Genomic DNA, 18,244 nt, shown 5'->3' on the forward strand with positions numbered 1-18,244 from the left:
AAGTTCCATACGCTGCCCTCTGTTTAAGAAAGCAAAGAATAATATAGTAGGTATTAGGCATATACCAATGGCTGATATCATTAAAATAGAAAACTTTTATGTAAAAAGTTATCTTTCAGATATCTGGAAACCTGTATCACAAAAAATAGCCCTTTTCTTTCAGTGATTCTCCTCTTTGGATTTCACGATTATTTAAGGTTCTCAACATAGAAAAGATCAGGAAAACTTTGGTAAGTATCACACTTCAAGACACTGTGTATTTCCTATTTATTACCATTCAGTTCTAAAATGAATAGGACTCTGAGAGGTAATTTCACTTTCTATTTAAAAAAAATTCTTTCAATGGAAAACTTTATATTTAAACCACAGTAAATGTTGCCTACTACTGAAAATTTTATTTTTATTCAGGAAATGGATCAAGAGTTTTCAGATGATTATTTCAAGGGACAGAATCGTAATTGGTTTAGGCAAGAACATTTTATACAATTTTATTATTTCCTTTCATATTTTATCACCAAGCCTATTCCCCATGCCTTCTTTCTATACATCTTCTCATTTATCTACTGTATATTCTTTTAGTTTTCTATTCCATATATGTATATCTGTAAAATATGGATAAAACTGTTGTATTTATTCTTCATAATAGTGATGTACTCTGAACTTCATTCTCTCAAAATGATGTTCCTAAAATTTTAGTTACTGTATGTAGATCTAGTTCATTCTTTTTCCTTTTCTTTTATGGATATAGCATGTATTATTTATTAATATCCTCATATTATATCCTCCCTCCTTGTGCATCTCTGTGTTTCTCTGGTAGATAACCCAAAGCCTGGATTGCTATGTAATAGGTTACATGTATACTCTATTTTACTAAGTATGAATAGGTTATACTCCAAGATAACTGCACACATTTGCACCCCACTGACAAGATTTCACAAATATTCACTAACCTACTATTTGATATGCTATTTTTACCTATTACATTGCCTTAATTTACATTTGTCTTATTGAGATTGATATAATTATTGTTAGCCACAAATCACCTCTTCACCTGCCAGTACTTCTATTTCCTTGACTACCTCCTTTGCATCTCCTTCAATCGTAAATATTGGTGTGTCAGAAGGCTCAATATTTGAACATCTCTTCTTAATCTACAATCACTCTCCTGATTTTTTAAAATCCTCAGTTTGGATGAGATTACCATCTCTGTCCTATTACTTCCAAATATATATCTTTAGGCAGGACTCCAATGAATATCTCTAGTGTTACACACCCAAAAGTGAAATTTGATCATGTTTTCCTATCATTACCTATAAAAAAAGGGTTTTTTTTTTGGCCTGAAAGTTATGTATTATATTCAAAGACCCATATTAGGTATTTTTCTCTGTCAATATAGTCTGACCCAAAGGAAGTCTTTGGTCCTGTGTTGATATTGTAAGGAGCTTTAGGATTGTAATGTCATTCCTTATTTAGTTACAGTGTAAGTTGTTTTTTTCAATATAATATTTTCCATTCATTTTTCTTGCAGGAATCTCTTCTAAAGAATCTTTCAAAGATGATACTTGTATGATAAAACTTCTGAGAATTTTTCTACTGAAACTTTATTTTATCAATAAATTACACAAGGGGAATGGTAGGAAAGTAGACTCTTCCTTTGTGCCCAGGAGGTCAGAAAAACAGTTTGGTACAAACAGAATCCTCTCTGCCACAGGACACTATCAAATTGAAGCCTAATATAAAACTTTTTTAGTTTTGGAAAGAGTTTTGCTTATAATTTTATCAGCTATTTTATCCCCTGCCTGTACTATTTATTTTCTCTTTTGGCTTTCCAACTCAGTGGATTTTGACATTGCTATTTCTGTTCTCCAACATTCTTGTCCTTTTTTTTTTTCATTTTTTTCCCCTCCTTTTATTCTCATGTCTTTGGGGAGCATTCCCTGACCTAAAATTCTTGCTAAGTAATGTAATTTTGAATGTATTCATTTAGCTACTCCATTGGATTATTTATTTCAAAAATCTTACCTTGCTTGTCCAGTGTTTCCATTTTAGAAATATCTGATTATTTTGCTGCATGTTGCAAATATGGTCCCTTTTCTAAGTATATTTTACTTGTGGTTTTTTTTTTTTCCCAGTTCTAAATTTCTGTACTTGTCTCTTCCTTTGAATTCATTTTCCTCCTTTAAAAATTTTTTCTCTGTTGTCTTCTAACATAGTTATCATGTTCCTTAATGTCTCTTAAAAATTTGCTTACAGAGAAAAATTATTTCCTAGAAAGAAAGGAAACAACAGATGGCCTGGTCTGCCATCTGTTGGGTGGGTTAGAATTACGATGCTGGTGAGTGTGGGGCTTATGCTTACCATTCCCTTCTTTGATCTACTAGAATGTGCTTTCCAAACTTTGTCCTCAGTGTGCTTTCCAAACCTTGGCAACTTCTCTTGGTAGTTTCCCAGTCCTGTGAACTGTGAGGAGGACTCAAGGAGTAGCTGGCTGCTGCAGTCCTTGTTTTGGCTCTCTATACAAACCAGGGCATTTCTGCTACCTGGTGCTTATCCTATACCCTCCAGGTTGAGATCTAGCCTTCCTGCCCTGTAGTATTGACAGGGTGGACAGTAGGGAATAAGAATTTCAAGGTAATATGGAGAAATGGGTTTGCTGTTTTTAGAAATAATAAAATATCTGTGAAATTGTGAAGAAGTATGATATAGTGAAAACATCTAAGATTGTGAAGGAGAGAGGAATCTATGTCCATTTGCCCTTTTATTCATTCATCAAACATCTATTCATTTAACAAATATTTGTCAAAGAGTTATTATGGGCCCCAAACTGTTAAACTGTTAAATTAACTGCACTAGAAATTCATTAGTAACCAAAATAGAAAAAAACACCATGCTTATAGTCTGTGGATGGAGGAGACCCAAGAAACCTAAGTATAATCTGTTAGGGGAGGATTAAGTGCTGTGAAAGAAAACAAAACATTTACAGGATAGAGAATGTCAGAAGCTAGAAGGCAAGATTAGAGCAAAGACCTGAATGAAGGGAGAATACAAGTAGGTTCACTTAGAGGCTCTATCACTTAGAAATCAGTGTAATTGTAGGCAAGGTTTGTGGTAGAGATTGAGTGGGACCATGTATGTAAAGGTCATTGCACGGCATTGATTAGGGACTCAAAGAATGGGAGCTACAAATAATACACATTATTAAAAAGCTCAGACTAATAATTAAAATACTGCCTTAGCATATCTAACTTTCCTGTTATTAAAAATTGCTTTTCTTCTTCTTCTTCTTTGGTATATATATACAATGGAATATTATGCCGCCATCAAAGGGAATGAAATCTTGCCACTTGCAACAACGTGGATGGAACTGGATGGTGTTATGCTGAGCGAGATAAGTCAAATAGAGAAAGACATGTATCATATGACCTCACTGATATGAGGAATTCTTAATCTCAGGAAATAAACTGAGGGTTGCTGGAGTGGTGGGGGGTAGGAGGGATGGGTGGCTGGGTGATAGACATTGGGGAGGGTATGTGCTCTGGTGAGAGCTGTGAGTTGTGTAAGACTGTTGAATCACAGACCTGTACTTCTGAAACAAACAATACATTATATGTTAAAAAAAAAAAAAGGCAGGAAGGGAAGAATGAAGCGGGGGAAATAGGAGGGGGGAGACGAACCATGAGAGACGATGGACTCTGAAAAACAAACTGAGGGTTCTAGAGGGGAGGGGGGATGGGCTAGCCTGGTGATGGGTATTAAAGAGGGCACGTACTGCATGGAGCACTGGATGTTATATGCAAACAATGAATCATGGAACACTACATCAAAAACTAATGATGTATGGTGATGAACATAACATAAAAAAATTGCTTTGAATGCTAAATTCCTGTGGGATTGGCAGCAAACTCAAACAGCAAATCTTATTCACTTTGTTTTTATATCTCAGGGTCATTAGTCATGGTCTTGACCATGTATAGTGAAATTACGATTCCACTGGCAGGAAACAGTGATTTTCAAGGGCAGCTCAAGGAAGAATATGAATTAGTGAAATATTTAGTGAGGAGAACTAACATTTGCTAAATTCTCTCTAGTTCTTGAGAAGGAAATAGGGATATCCCTTTTCTACCCCTTGCACCTCTCACCTCTCTCTCTCTCACATACACACACACACACACACATATATATATTAAACCAACAGAAGACTTAGAATAATTTGGTCATATAAACATAATTAAACACTTCCCATCCTGTTCAAGATTTTCATCTGCATAATACATATGAGCAACATCAAAGGACATCTCCCTGGCATCATCCACATGAGAATAGAACATCTCATTGTTTTATAATCACATTTGATCAAACATATTAATTATGCAGCTTAATCTCCTACCTTGAACATCAGAATGGCTCTGAATAAATTGACTGTTTTGTAAGACTGTCCACTTTTAAGAATTGAGTATTTTCCATCAGAGAAGAGCCTAAAAAGTTTGGACTTTCTAGATGTAAAAGGCAATTTTCAGAGAGGTGTCCAAATGTTTTGAGTGTCCACAGCACTGCAATAAATGTCAATAAATGTCTGATTGTTCAACTTTGCTACTTTATAGGAACTCCTTTAGATAAGCGATTGCCGATTTTTAGTATCCCATTTTTTTGTTCCAAACATAATTTTATTTAGATTGTTATATATCAAATATGAAAAACTGTTACTTTTTCTGGCTGAAATTTCATGGAGAGGGATGGTAATTGTGAGAAGCCCAGATGCCATCTATTCAGTTTTCTCCTGACTTGCTGAGGTTGCTTCCTTGGTGTCTGGGGAGCACCATTTGGAGACCACTAATTTAGATGTCTGAATTCTCTAATTGTTAGGTGCAGGTAAAGAAGAAAAGATAGATGTGGTCTCTATTGATTCTTTCTTTATAACAGGGGCTTACCATGCCCAGATTAACTTAGTATTTCCTATTACACATTTTGATTGTAGAAGGTGAACACAATATTCAGCCACTATAACGAAGTATTCCAGTAACATGGGCAGCTTCTAGCTATTCAATAGTCTTACTGAGGAATAGATTTACCTGAAAAGGGAGAGTTGAGAAACAATCATCCTGTCTCTGTACCAGATGCTTGAGTGGGCATAACAGGTTTGCAGTGTTTACCTGTGCATAATTGTGTCCTCATAATCCTATCTTCATTTATCAACACTTTTAAAAATCCTGTATACACTAGGACCACAGTGAGGGTTTAAAGACAAAAAGGAAATAAAAGAAAAAAAAACACAAGGTCTGTAGGCTTTTGGCGCTCACACTACATGACTTACTTTATACTGAAATATTTACAATTATAAAGGAAAAGTACCCATTGGCAGTGAAAATCATTCTTTATTTTCAAGTTGGCTAGAATTGCCAGAAAAAAAAAAATGCTATGTTACAATGTCATCGAATTAATGATCCTCATTGCTTTAGTGATAAATTATTTTTTTAATGTGATAGTTTCTACTATGAAATTTTCAGGTACTGATTGTTGGGGGTATGAAAATAACTTATCCAAACAGCCATTCTGTATTATTTATTGGTGTCCTTTGGCTGTCCCTTAATACTCTGTGCGAAATGTGGCCTGGGTACTTTTCAAGGAAAGGCTAGACATTTCTTTAAGAGTTATATTAAATGAAATCCAGCCTACCCAATTATATACTTGAAAACGTTGGATGGGAGACATGACCCATTTGTAGAAAACAATCATGTCCTTTGTATTGTTAGTAGCACCAATATCATGGTAAATAAATAATTGGTATTCGGGGCCTTATTCACTGGCTAATGGGTTGAAGCCCAAAACTATTGGCCATGAAGATCCTACAAAGAGGGCACTATTCTAAGAATCATGGTGTGAGGGTCATTAAGTTGTACAACTTTCACTGTCACTTCAAAAACCAGATACTATACAAAGGCATTCTGTCCAATTTATTTCCTGAACTTTTGCCAAAGAATAGGATTTTCTCCTAATTCAAACACTATCAGCTCCGGTAAATGACAGTTCACAGCTGCTTTCTTAGCCTTGCTTGCACCCAAGTTTTCAGGAGGGCACACAACTGCCCTTAGACTTGGTTCTAAATTTTAAGGATTTGTGATTTGTTAGCTAGGATGACTCAGATGAAACCCCCTTCTAAAGAGATGACTCAGTGGTATTTAAAGAAATACTGTTATGTTAACTGGAAAAAAAGAAAAAAAACCTTTGACGAGAATATTCCTTCTTTGCACTATATTAGGACCTTAGCTGACAGTATTGCTGTCTGTGACCTGTGTTTGTATCTGTTCTGGTGCTATTGGTGCTTTAGGTGGTGGTTGCAAATGCAGTAATACATTACCTCCGACTTTGCTGATTCTTGATTTGGGATAATTTCCAAAGGGATTGGCTGAAGTTTACTTATTCTTGTCACCCAAAGAAATAGATTGCTAAGCTGAATAACAGTTTTAATAAGATCTCTAAAGTATTTTGATTGAGAAAGAAAATATACAGGCATTTTAAACATTTGTTAGGTTGAAAATCATTATTACCGGATCATTACCTGTACTTTTCCAGTTATTGGTTGTATGATCTTAATTCTCTTGTCTGTGAAACAGTGATCATAATAATATCTACTTCTTGGTGTTTCAACTCCTTCATCCATTAAATGGTGGTACTAAATAAGCCTACATCATGGAATTGTAAGGGGTAGTGGGTTAATAAACAAAGTCCCTAAGCAGTACCTGGAATATCAGTTCTTTGAATGTTTTAACTGTTTTTTTTTTTTTTTTTTTTGAAAATTTATTTAGTAGTGTGATTGCTACTCTTTGTTAGTACTATGAAACATTTTATTTCTGGGTCTTTTTTAAATATCACAGGAAAAATTGTCTAGACCTTTATTGATTATGATGATATGGATCAAATGTATGTATTTAACAGTAACATAAATATTCTAAAATAGACAATTCACTAATGTAGACTTCCCTGGATTAATTTCCTCCCATTATTCTAGGTCTTATGCTAAGAATCTGAATTGCCCTCACAGCTTGTGCCAAGCATTATTATATATATTAAAACATTGGTTGTATGCTGGAAAGTGCATCATAATGACAGTTGTCATAACTTTTATTCCTGATGATTAATTTCCTAATTCTTTTCCCTCTTAACTTTGTTAATTATCTTGAATACTCTATGGGAGTGGTATAAGAGTAACTGTTAAACTTGCTTTGGGCAAATGTTATTTTAACTTAATCAGCATACATTCTTGTATAAGCACCCGTTTTTTTTTTTGTTGTTGTTGTTTTTCCTTTAAGCCTAACATCTTTACTGTGAGATACAGTTTTGATGCCAGTTGTCAAAAAAAAAAAAAGTGCCTTGCCTTTTTTCCCCTCTAAAAGCAAATGTCAAGAAATGGATCCCTGGAATTACAAACTTGAGCAGAGACACAAAGACCAAAACTGATCCTGGTGCTTTCATAACCAGAAAAGCATCTGAGAGATACTGTTATTACTTCCTGTTACCCAATCACTGGCACTACTTTTGTTCCTTCTCTTTATTGACCTAGTTCTTTGGCACTTTCTTTGTTTTTGTCAACTGTGCCATATTCTTCCAATAAATTCCTTTTGTTTGTTGAAGTTAGCCAGAATTGGTTTTTATTGCCTGCAGTTAAATTCCCTAGTGGTATGGTGTCGCAAAAATAGACCTTGAGTTGGTGAGGACGCTGTGATCCCAGGAATTCATTGAATTTAGTCCTGTGAAACTACCTGAGATGGTCATAGCTGCTGCTTCTAAAAATGGAAATGTTTGGGCTTCTTGGTTTTGGAATTTCATTCTAGCTCGAATACCACAAAAACGTTGCTGGGATAAAAAAAAAAAAAGTATTAAAGATGGAAGCCCTCTGAGCAAACCAAAAGTACTTACATAAAGGAGGCACCCTACCAGGTCCATATCAATGATTAAAATACCCTCTTCTACTATCTTAAATCAAGAGAGCACTGAGGAAATATGTTGGAGGAAATGGCTTGAAGCATAGTGAGAGCATGGCCACATCAGAGAAATGGAGAATATGTATAACTTTTCCCTCTGGAGGGGAAAAGAAGCATCAGGAATTATTATTGGTAGTAGCAAATAAAACTTTGCTCCTGAGATTTTTTTTTTTTTCTTTTCTCTGTAGCCTCTAACTTAAGCTGTAAAAGAGTAGTGAGGACAACTGCTCATTAGTTGTCAATTCTGAACAAGAGCAAAGTCAGGAAACCAGCCCTGAACTGCGCATAATATTGGCCCCAAACCTTATAATTCTATCAAATTTTTTTTTTACCATGCTAACCTGTTTTATTTCATTTTTTGTTTTAAACCATTTTATTGAGGTAGATGACCATATAAAAAGTTTCACATATTTAAGGTATAAATTCGATGAGTTTGTGGTAAGTATAAACCTGTGAAACCATCCCCATCATCAAGGCTGCAGACCTGTCCATCATCTTCTAAAGTTTCCCATGCCTCCTTTATTACTATTATTTTTGTGTGTGGTAAGAACACTTAATATCTACCCTCTTAGCAAATTTTAAGTATGTGATATATAGTATTGTTAACTATAGATATGATGCTATATAGTCCATCACCAGAACTTCTTTATCTTAGAGGACTGAAACTATGTACCCTTTTCCTCTCCCCAGCCCCTGGCAATCGCCATTCTACTTCCTGCTTCTATGAATTTAACTATTTTAGATTCCATGTGTAAGTGAGATTATGGGGTATTTGTCTTTCTGTGTCTGGATTATTTCACTTAGCATAATGATTTCCAGGCCCACCCATGTTGCTACAAATGGCAGGATTTTCTTGTTTTTAAAGTCTGAATAATATTCCATTGTAGGTGTATTCCACATTTTCTTTATCCATTCATCCAATGATAGATTATTTGCATATATAGGCTATTGTGAATAATACTGCGATGAACATGGGAGTGCAGATATCTCTTTGAGATACTGATTTCGGTTACTTTGGGTGAGTACTCAGAAGTGAAATTGCTAGATCATAGGGTAGTTATATTTTTAGTTTTTGGGGAACTTTCATACGGTTTTCCATAATAGCTGTAGCAATTGATATTCCCACTAATGTGTGCCAGGGTTCTCTTTCCCGTTCCTCTTTGCTGAGATTTTTTTTTTTTTAATAATAGACATCCTATTATGAGTGAGAGATCTCATTGTGGTTTTGATTTGCATTTCTCATAGTTACTGATGTTGAACACCTTTTCATGTACCTGTTGGCTCTTTGGAAAAATGTTCAAATCCTTTGCTTATTTTTCAGTCAGGTTATGTGTGTGTGAGAGGGGTTTTTGTTTTTTTGCTATTAGAGTTCCTTATATTTTTTTAGATATTAATCCCTTATTCAATAAATGATTTGCCATAAAAGTAAATTGGTTGAACATATAAAAATGTTCTACCATTGTGTAGCTTGCCTTTCCATTTTGTTCATGAATTCTTTTGCTGTGCAGAAGCTTTTTAGTTTGACATAATCCCACTTGTTTGTAGTCTATGCTTTTGTTGCCTATATTTTTGGTCTCATATTAAAAATATATATATATAACCAAGACCAATGTCAAGGAGCTTTTCCCCTGTCCTTTTTTCCTAGGAATTTTACATTTCAGTTTCAATATCTAAGTCTTTAGTTTGAGATGATTTTTTTTTTAAGATTTTATCTACTCACTTGAGAGCACAGGAGTGGGAGAACAAGCGTGGGGAGGGGCAGAGGGAGAGGGAGAAGCAGACTCCTGCTAAGCAGGGATCCCAATGTGGGGCTCCATCTAGACCCCAGGATCAGGACCTGAGCCAAAGGCACACCCTTAAAGGACTTGAGCCACCCAGGTGCCCCAAGTTTGAGTTGATTTTTGTATATAAGGGTCCAATTTTATTCTTTTGCCTGTGGATATCCAGTTTTCTCAACTGTGTTTATTGAAGAAGGTATTCTTGTCTGTAGGAGGTTGCCAAAATTGGTGTTTCTGTGTGGTGATGAGTGTTGGAACCTCTTATTCTACCATCTTGTTGATATCATTCCTCAAATTATTGATAAAATCTTTTTTAAGATTTTATTTATTTGAAAGACACAGCGAGAGAGGGAACACAAGCAGGGGGAGTGAGAGAGGGAGAAGCAGGCTCCCCGCCAAGCAGGGAGCCCAATGTGGGGCTTGATCCCAGGACCCTGGGATCATGACCTGAGCCAAAGGCAGATGCTTAACGATTGAACCACCTAGGTGCCCCTAATTGTTGATAAAATCTTTATTATCAGTCTTGAGTTATCAGTATCTGTGATGAGAGGAGAAATTGTTCCTTTTTAAAAAGGAAGTTTTTACTTAACCTTAGACTCATAAATTACTAGGTGCTTCCACCATTGTTTCAGAAATAAATTGTTCCAGGGATGGAGATGGGGTGGGAAAGCACAGTCATGTACTATATGTCCTTTTTCTAAGATGTACTTTTTAAAAAATGCATTTTAAAGGATGTTAAAAGGAAAATATTTTAAAACTGGGTCTAGTATTCATTTATTAATATATGTATATATGTATGTATTTTGTCCTGTTATTGATGTACATCTAATAAAAAATGATATCTTAGGAAATGTTCAGCAAATATAGGACATAAATATGTACATAAAGAAACAGATATAGCTATAAAGCTATAAAATATATGTAATTCACTAATATGCACAGAGCAAACTACTGAGTTAACACCTGCTTTTGGAAATGGGAAATTTGAACTTCTATGAGGTAGAACAAAATTTCCAAAATAGAGCTAATGGAAGTTCTACATCAATGAATCCAACTGAGTTCATTTAAGGCAGTATTTTAGGAGGAATGACATAGTTTGTAGAACTCATGGTATCTTGAATAATATCAAGGGCTCAGTAGGTATTCAGTCATCTAAGTTGATGATGATGATTCAGCCACATCGGTGTTTAGTCACATCACCTATAGTTTGGAAATGATGATACCATTATCCTTCATTTTCACTTTGCTGGGATATGCTAAATTGTTACTAAGACAGTATTCATCTTATGCTGTAATTAATCTAAAACACATGCATCTCATACCTTAATATTTTGTAACCCAAATAACAAGAGGACCTCATTTTAAGTCAATCTTATCTATATGTAAATCCCACAGCAAAAGCACATGTAACAAAATTTTAACAAGGAATCGATACTTAAAATAAGTGTATTCATGTTTATTTTAAATACTATTTTTTTTAAAGATTTTATTTATTTGAGAGCGAGAGAATGAGAGACAGAGAGCATGAGAGGGAGGAGGGTCAGAGGGAGCAGCAGATTCCCTGCCGAGCAGGGAGCCCGATGCGGGACTCGATCCCAGGACTCCAGGATCATGACCTGAGCCAAAGGCAGTCGCTTAACCAACTGAGCCACCCAGGCGCCCCTTTAAATACTATTTATTGACTAAATTATATATTTTGAGAACATAGTATTGGAATACTTCCCAATTTAGAAAGTTTTACCATATTCTCTCTTGCCCTGTCTTGTTCTGTCCCGCCCAACCTGACTCTACACAACCCTGAACTGATATAGGAAAGAGAAGTTAATTCTGAATCTGCAACACTTGAGGCTATTAGCCTAGCTATTTACACGACTGGTTCAGCAAGAAGCACAGAAAAGGATAGAGAATGTGTGCAAGAATAATTATTTCACTTTTAGAAGAATGCTCAAAAGTTCACCTAAATTAATTTTAAGGAAGGCGGAGCAGAGCAGAAGGGCTGCATATGCTCTTAGTTTCCCTGTGCAAAAGAAGAGAAAAGCTCTCTTCCTACCCTCAACAAACTTTTGGAAGACTTCCTGATATCCCTTATTAATGCTGGTCTTGGATCATCAGATCAGAGAATTAGAACAGTGACTGAATCTTTTATATCCTTAAATCATTTATCATTGATCTGCCATTTCCCCCTTAAAAACAAACAAACAAACAAACTGGGCAATACTAGAACTATGGAAAAACCAAAATAAAAATACATAAAACATTCCAGTCAGAATTTTTTTGGTGCTTGACATCTTGTTTAACATAAAGATGGAAATCTAAAGAAAAGCTCATATCTTTCTTTTAGAAACAAAATACACAAACATAAAAGTGATCAACAGTGCCCAAGAAATGACCTAGGGCCAGGAATACCAAAATTCAGCTTTTTTTATAAATTCAAAATCAGGTGACAGAACCATAAAAATTGGTGCTCATTAGGATACCAAGATGCTTCCAGATCAGAAATATCCAGAATGCATGGAGTAATATTCAGTCTAAACTTTGCAATAAGGCAAGGAAGGAAACAAATGGATTTGGTAGTCAAAATTGAAATAAAAATGTTAGTTTTCAGTTAACCAGGTTGCCTTAATCCATGAACATTTTAGTTTTTAGATTGAAAGTATGAGAGTAAAGGGCAGTTCTAAGGTAAGAAAAGTAGAAAGTTCCAGTAGACAACTTCTTAAATGTCAGTTCTGTTTTAATTATTTTTCTTTAGTGATTCAGTAATTCTGTACATCACCTGGTGCTCATCGAGACCTGCTCATCAAGATATTAATCCCCACCACTTATTAAACCCATTCCCCCACTCCTCTCCTCTTTGGTAATCATCAGTTTGTTTTCTATAAAGAGTCTGTTCATTGATATCTCTCCCTCTCTCCCCCTCTGCTTGTTTGTTTTGTTTCTTAAATTCCACATATGAGTGAAATCATAGGGTATTTGTCTTTCGCTGACTGGCTTATTTCACTTAGCATTATAGTTTCTAGCTCCATCCATGTCTTTGCAAATGGCAGGATTACATCTTTTTATACAGTTGAATAATATCCCATAGTGTGTGTGTGCGTGTGTGTGTGTGTGTGTCTACTTTATCCATTCATCCATTGATGGATGCTTGGGCTGCTTCCATATCTTGGCTATTGTAAATAATGCTGCTGTAAACACAGGGGTACATGTATCTGTTTGAGTTAGAATTTTTGTATTCTTTGGGTAAATACCCAGTAGTACAGTTGCTGGAACATAGGGCAGTTCTATTTTTAACTTTTTGAGGAAACTGCATACTATTTGGCAAAGCGGCTGCACCAGTTTGCATTCCCACCAACAGTGCAAGAGGGCTCCCCTTTCTCTACATCCTAACCAACACCTATTGTTTATTGTGTTGTTGATTTTAGCAACTCTGACAGGTGTGAAGTGATACCTCATTATAGTTTTGATTTGCCTTTTCTTCATGGTAAGTGATGATGAATATCTTTTCCTGCTTCTGTTGGCCACCTGTATGCCTTTGGAGAAATGTCTATTCATGTCTTCTGTTCATTTTTATTTTTTTAAATTAGAGTATTTGGTTTTTGGGTGTTGAGTTGTATAAGTTAAATATTTTGGATACTAACCCTTTATCAGATATGTTATTTGGGAACATCTTCCATAGGTTGCCTTTTATTCTTTTGCTGTGCAGGAGCTTTTGATTTTGATGTAGTCCCAATAATTTATTTTTGCTTTTGTTTCCCCTTGGTTCAGGAGACCTATCTAGAAAAAAGTTACAATGGCTGATGTCAGAGGTTACTGTCTATGTACTCTACTAGGATTTTTATGGTTTCAGGGCTCATGTTTAGGTCTTTAATTGATTTTGAATTTATTTTTGTGTATGGTAGAAGAAAATGGTCCAGTTTTTGTTTTGTTTTGTTTTGCACGTGGCTGTGCAGTTTTCCCAACACCATTTGTTGAAGAGGATTTTTCTTGTTGGATATTCTTTACTACTTCGTTGAAGATTAATTGACCATATAGTTGTGGGTTTATTTCTGGGTTTTCTACTCTGTTCTATTGATCTATGCATCTGTTTTTGTGCCAGTACCATACTATCTTGATTACTACAGCTTTTTAATATAACTTGAAGTCTGGAATTGTGATGCCTCCAGCTTTGCTTTTCTTTTTCAAGACTGCTTTGGCTATTTGGGTTCTTTTGTAGTTCCATATAAATTTTAGGATTGTTCTAGCTCTGAAGAATGCTGTTGGTATTTTGTTGAGATTTATTAAATCTGTAGATTGCTTTAGGTAGTATAAACATTTTAACAATATTTTTTCTTCCAACCCATAGGCATGGAATGTCTTTCCATTTTTTTTGTGTCATCTTCAATTTTTTTTCATCAGGGTTTTAGAATTTTCACAGTACAAGTTTTTCACCTCTTTGGTTAGATTTATTCCTAGATATCTTCTGGTTTTTGGTGCAATTATAAATGGGATTGTTTTCCTAATTTCTTTCTGTTGCTTCATTATTGGCATATAGAAATGGAACAGATTTCTGTACTTTGATTTTGTATCCTGCAACTTTATTGAATTCACTTATCAGTTCTAGCAGTTTTTTGATGGTATCGTGTTATCCCTGCAAATAGGGAAGGTTTTACTTCTTCCTTACCAATTTGGATGCCTTTTATTCCTTTTTGTTGTCTGATTTCTGTGGCTAGGGCTTCCAGTACTCTGTTCAATAAAGATGGTGAGAGTAGACATCCTTTTCTTGATCCTGACCTTAGGGGAAAAGCTCTCAGTTTTTCCCTATTAAGGATGATGTTAGCTGTGAGTTTTTCATAGATGGCATTTATTATGTTGAGGTATGTTCGCTCTAACCCTACTTTGTTGAGGGTTTTTATCACGAATGATGTATTTTGTCAAATGTTTTTATTACAACTATTGAAATGATTATATGGTTCTTATCCTTTCTCTTACTGATATGATGTATCATGTTGACTAACTTGTGAATATTGAACCACCCTTGCAACCCAGGAATGGTGAATTTTTTTTTTTAAATGTATTGTTGAATTCAGTTTACCAGTATTTTGTTGAGGATTTTTGCATCTGTGTTATCAGGGATATTGGCCCATAGTTCTCTTTTTTAGTGGTGTCTTTATTTGGTTTGGGTATCAGGGTAATGCTGGCTTCATAGAATGAATTTGGAAGTATTCCTTCCTTTTCTATTTTTTTTGGAATAGTTTGAGAAGAATAGGTATTAAATCTTCTTTAAATGTTTGATAGAATTCACCTGGGAAGTCATCTGGTCCTGGACTTTTGTTGGATGTTTTCTGATTATTGATTCAATTTCTTTGCTGGTTATTGGTCTGTTCAAATTTTCTGTTTCTTCCTGTTTCAGTTTTGGTAGTTTACATGTTTCTAGGAATTTGCCCATTTCTTCTAGGTTGTCCAATTTGTTGGTATATAGATTTTCATAATCTCTTATAATCCTTGTGTTTCTGTGGTGGTTATTTCTTCTCTCTCATTTGTGATTTTTATTTATTTGGGTCTCTCTTTCTCTCTTTTTGTTGTCGATAAACCTGGCTAGGGGTTTATCAATTATATTGATTTTTTTTTTTCTCCCAGAGAACCAGTTCCTGGTTTCATTGATCTATTGTTTCTTATTTTTGATATCCTTTATTTCTGCTCTAATCTTTATTACTTCCTTCCTTCTGCTGTTTTTAGGTTTTGTTTGTTCTTTTTCTAGCTCCTTTAGGTGTATTTGAGATTTTTCTTCTTGAGGTAAGCCTCAAGCTATGGACTTTCCTCTTAGAACTGCTTTTGCTGCATCCCAAATGTTTTAGACTGTTATCATTTTCACTTGTTTCCATGTATTTTTTTAAAAAATTTCTTCTTTGATTTCCTTGTTGACTAATTCATTGTTTAGTAGCATTTTGTTTAACCTCCATGTATTTGTGGTCTTTCCAGATTTTTTTCTTCTTTGATTTTTATTTTCTATGAAAAAGAAAAAAATCAGTCAAGGAACTCATAAAGTAAAAGGATGTAAAACATGACAACATATGTCTAAAACATTGGGAGGGGCAAAGAATGTATTCAAACTTGAATGACCATCAATTTAATATAGATTGCTATATGCACAAGAGGTTATATACAAACTTAATTGTAACCATATATCAAAACCCACAAATATGCAAAGAATAAAGAGAAGGAAATCCAAATATATCACTAAAGAAAATTAGCAAAACAGAAAAGAGAGAAAGAATCAGAGAAAATCTTTAGAAACAACCACAAGTAAGAAAATGACAAATACATATCTATTAATAATTACTTTAAATGTAAATGAACTAAATACTCCAAAAGATATAGGGTATCAGAATGGGTAAAAAAAAACAAGACCCATCTATATGCTGCTTACAAGAGACTCATTTTAGACCTAAAAATACCTGAGGTTGAAAGTGAGGGGATGGTTTTTTTATAGAAATACTCATTTTTGCTGCTTTTGTGTTTCTTACCTTCATACTATCACGTTTGGTGTCTCCTTTCCACTCAGAGTCCCCTTTAATATTTCTTGCAGGGCTGGTTTAGTAGTCATGAACTCTTTTAGTTTTTATCTGGGAAACTTTTATCTCTTCCTCTATTCTGAATGATAGCCCTGCTGGATAGAGTATTCTTGGCTACAGATTTTTCCCGTTCAGCACATTGAATGTATTGTGACATTCCTTCAGGCCTGGAAAGTTTTTGCTGAGAAATCTGCTGATAGCCTATGAGTTTTCCATTGTAAGTTACTATTGTCTTTTTTCTTTCTCCTTTAAATTTTTTTCTTTAATCATTATATTTTGCCAGTTAAATTTTAATAGGTCTTGGTATGGGTCTGCTTTTGTTAATTTTGATGGGAGTTCTCTATGCTTCCTGGATCTGGATATCTGTTTCCTTCCCCAGATTAGGGAAATTTTCATCTATTATTTCTTCAAATAAATTTTCTGCCCCCTTTTGTCTCTTCTTCTTTTTCTGGGACTCTTATAATAGGAATGTTAATATGTTTGATGAAGTCACTGAGTTCTCTCAGTCTATTCTAATTTTGCATAATTATTTTTTTCTCTTTTGTTCAGCTTAATTACTTTCCCTTACTCCATCTTGGAGGTCACTGATTCATTCTTTCCGTCTTGGAGGTCACTGATTCATTCTTCTGCTTTTACCAGCCTGCTGTTTATTCTATCAAGTGTGTTGCTTATTTCATGTACTGAGCCCTTTATCTTTGCTGTGTTATTTCTTATCTCTGTGGTAAGGGTCTCATGTCTTCCACTCTTTTCTCAAGCCCAGTGAGTATCCTTATGATCATTACTTTAAATTCTCTATCCAGCATGTTACTTACATCTGTTTTGCTTAGATCTCCAGCCGTGGCCTTGTTCTGTTCTTTCATTTAGGTTAAATTCCTCTGTCTTCTCATTTTGTTTAAGTCTCTTTGCTTCGTTCTCTGTGTTAGGAAAGTTTGCTACATGTCCTGTTTGTGAGTGTAATGGCTTTATGAAGAAGAGGTCCTGTAGTGCCCTGCAGTGTAGTGTCTCCTCCTCAGGGCCTGGCTCTTCTGAACATGTTTCCAATGTGTCTGTGTATGCTCTGCTGTTGTGTCCTGGCCACTTTATTCTTCAGGCCAGTCATCTATAGAGGCTCTCTTTGCCTGTTGTGGGCAATGTTTGGTCGCTGGCCTGATGTGTGTGTTTCAACTAGGTATGCTTTTGCCTGTTTGTGAAATGATACCTCTTGGCATTGCAACTGAGGCTCTGCAAAACTCCCTGGGTGGGGAAACATGGTGTTGGCAAGGGTTTGGGTTGGTCTTCTTGGGGGAGGGGGCCCACCATGCTGGGACTGAGGCAAGCATGCCTGGGGAGGGTGGTTCCTCCAGAGTGCAGCTGGCATAAGAAAATCAGTGTTGGCACTATGCTGGTTCCCATAAGTGGCTCTGTATTAATGCTGAGGGGCAGGAGAGGAAAGTGGCACCCGCCAGTTCCTTTCTTCCCAGAAGGGTCTCTCCATGAACACAGTCTCTCTGGAACATATTTATAGATGAGCAAATAACCTCTCCGCTATGTGCCCCATGCACTCTTCAGATTGCTTTTTCCACACTGTATATCTGCAGACTGTTTGCCCTGTCTTTTCTCCAAGAGCGGTTCCAATGTCCTTTCAGCTCTCCCAGAACCAAGCCGGCTGGCATTTAAAACTCCAGGTTTTAAGCCCCACTGGTTATAAGAGCTTATAAAATTTGGCCCCTCTCACTTTCCAAGCTGATCGCTGTGGGAATTCATTTTTTCCTGTCCACTTTTGCCCTTCTCCATGACTGTGGCTCCTTCCCCACCTCAGCAGTCACATCTGTTTCTCTCCCAAACCAAGTCTCTGAACGTCCTATCATCTTCCCTGTGGCCTCTTCTCTACCTTTATTTTCAGAGTTTGTTCTGCCAGTCTTTAGGTCAGTTTCTGGGGTATTTAGGATGATTTGATAGT

This window comes from Neomonachus schauinslandi, chromosome 13, assembly GCF_002201575.2.
Source record: "Neomonachus schauinslandi chromosome 13, ASM220157v2, whole genome shotgun sequence".
In the NCBI taxonomy this organism is placed as follows: Eukaryota; Metazoa; Chordata; class Mammalia; order Carnivora; family Phocidae; genus Neomonachus; species Neomonachus schauinslandi.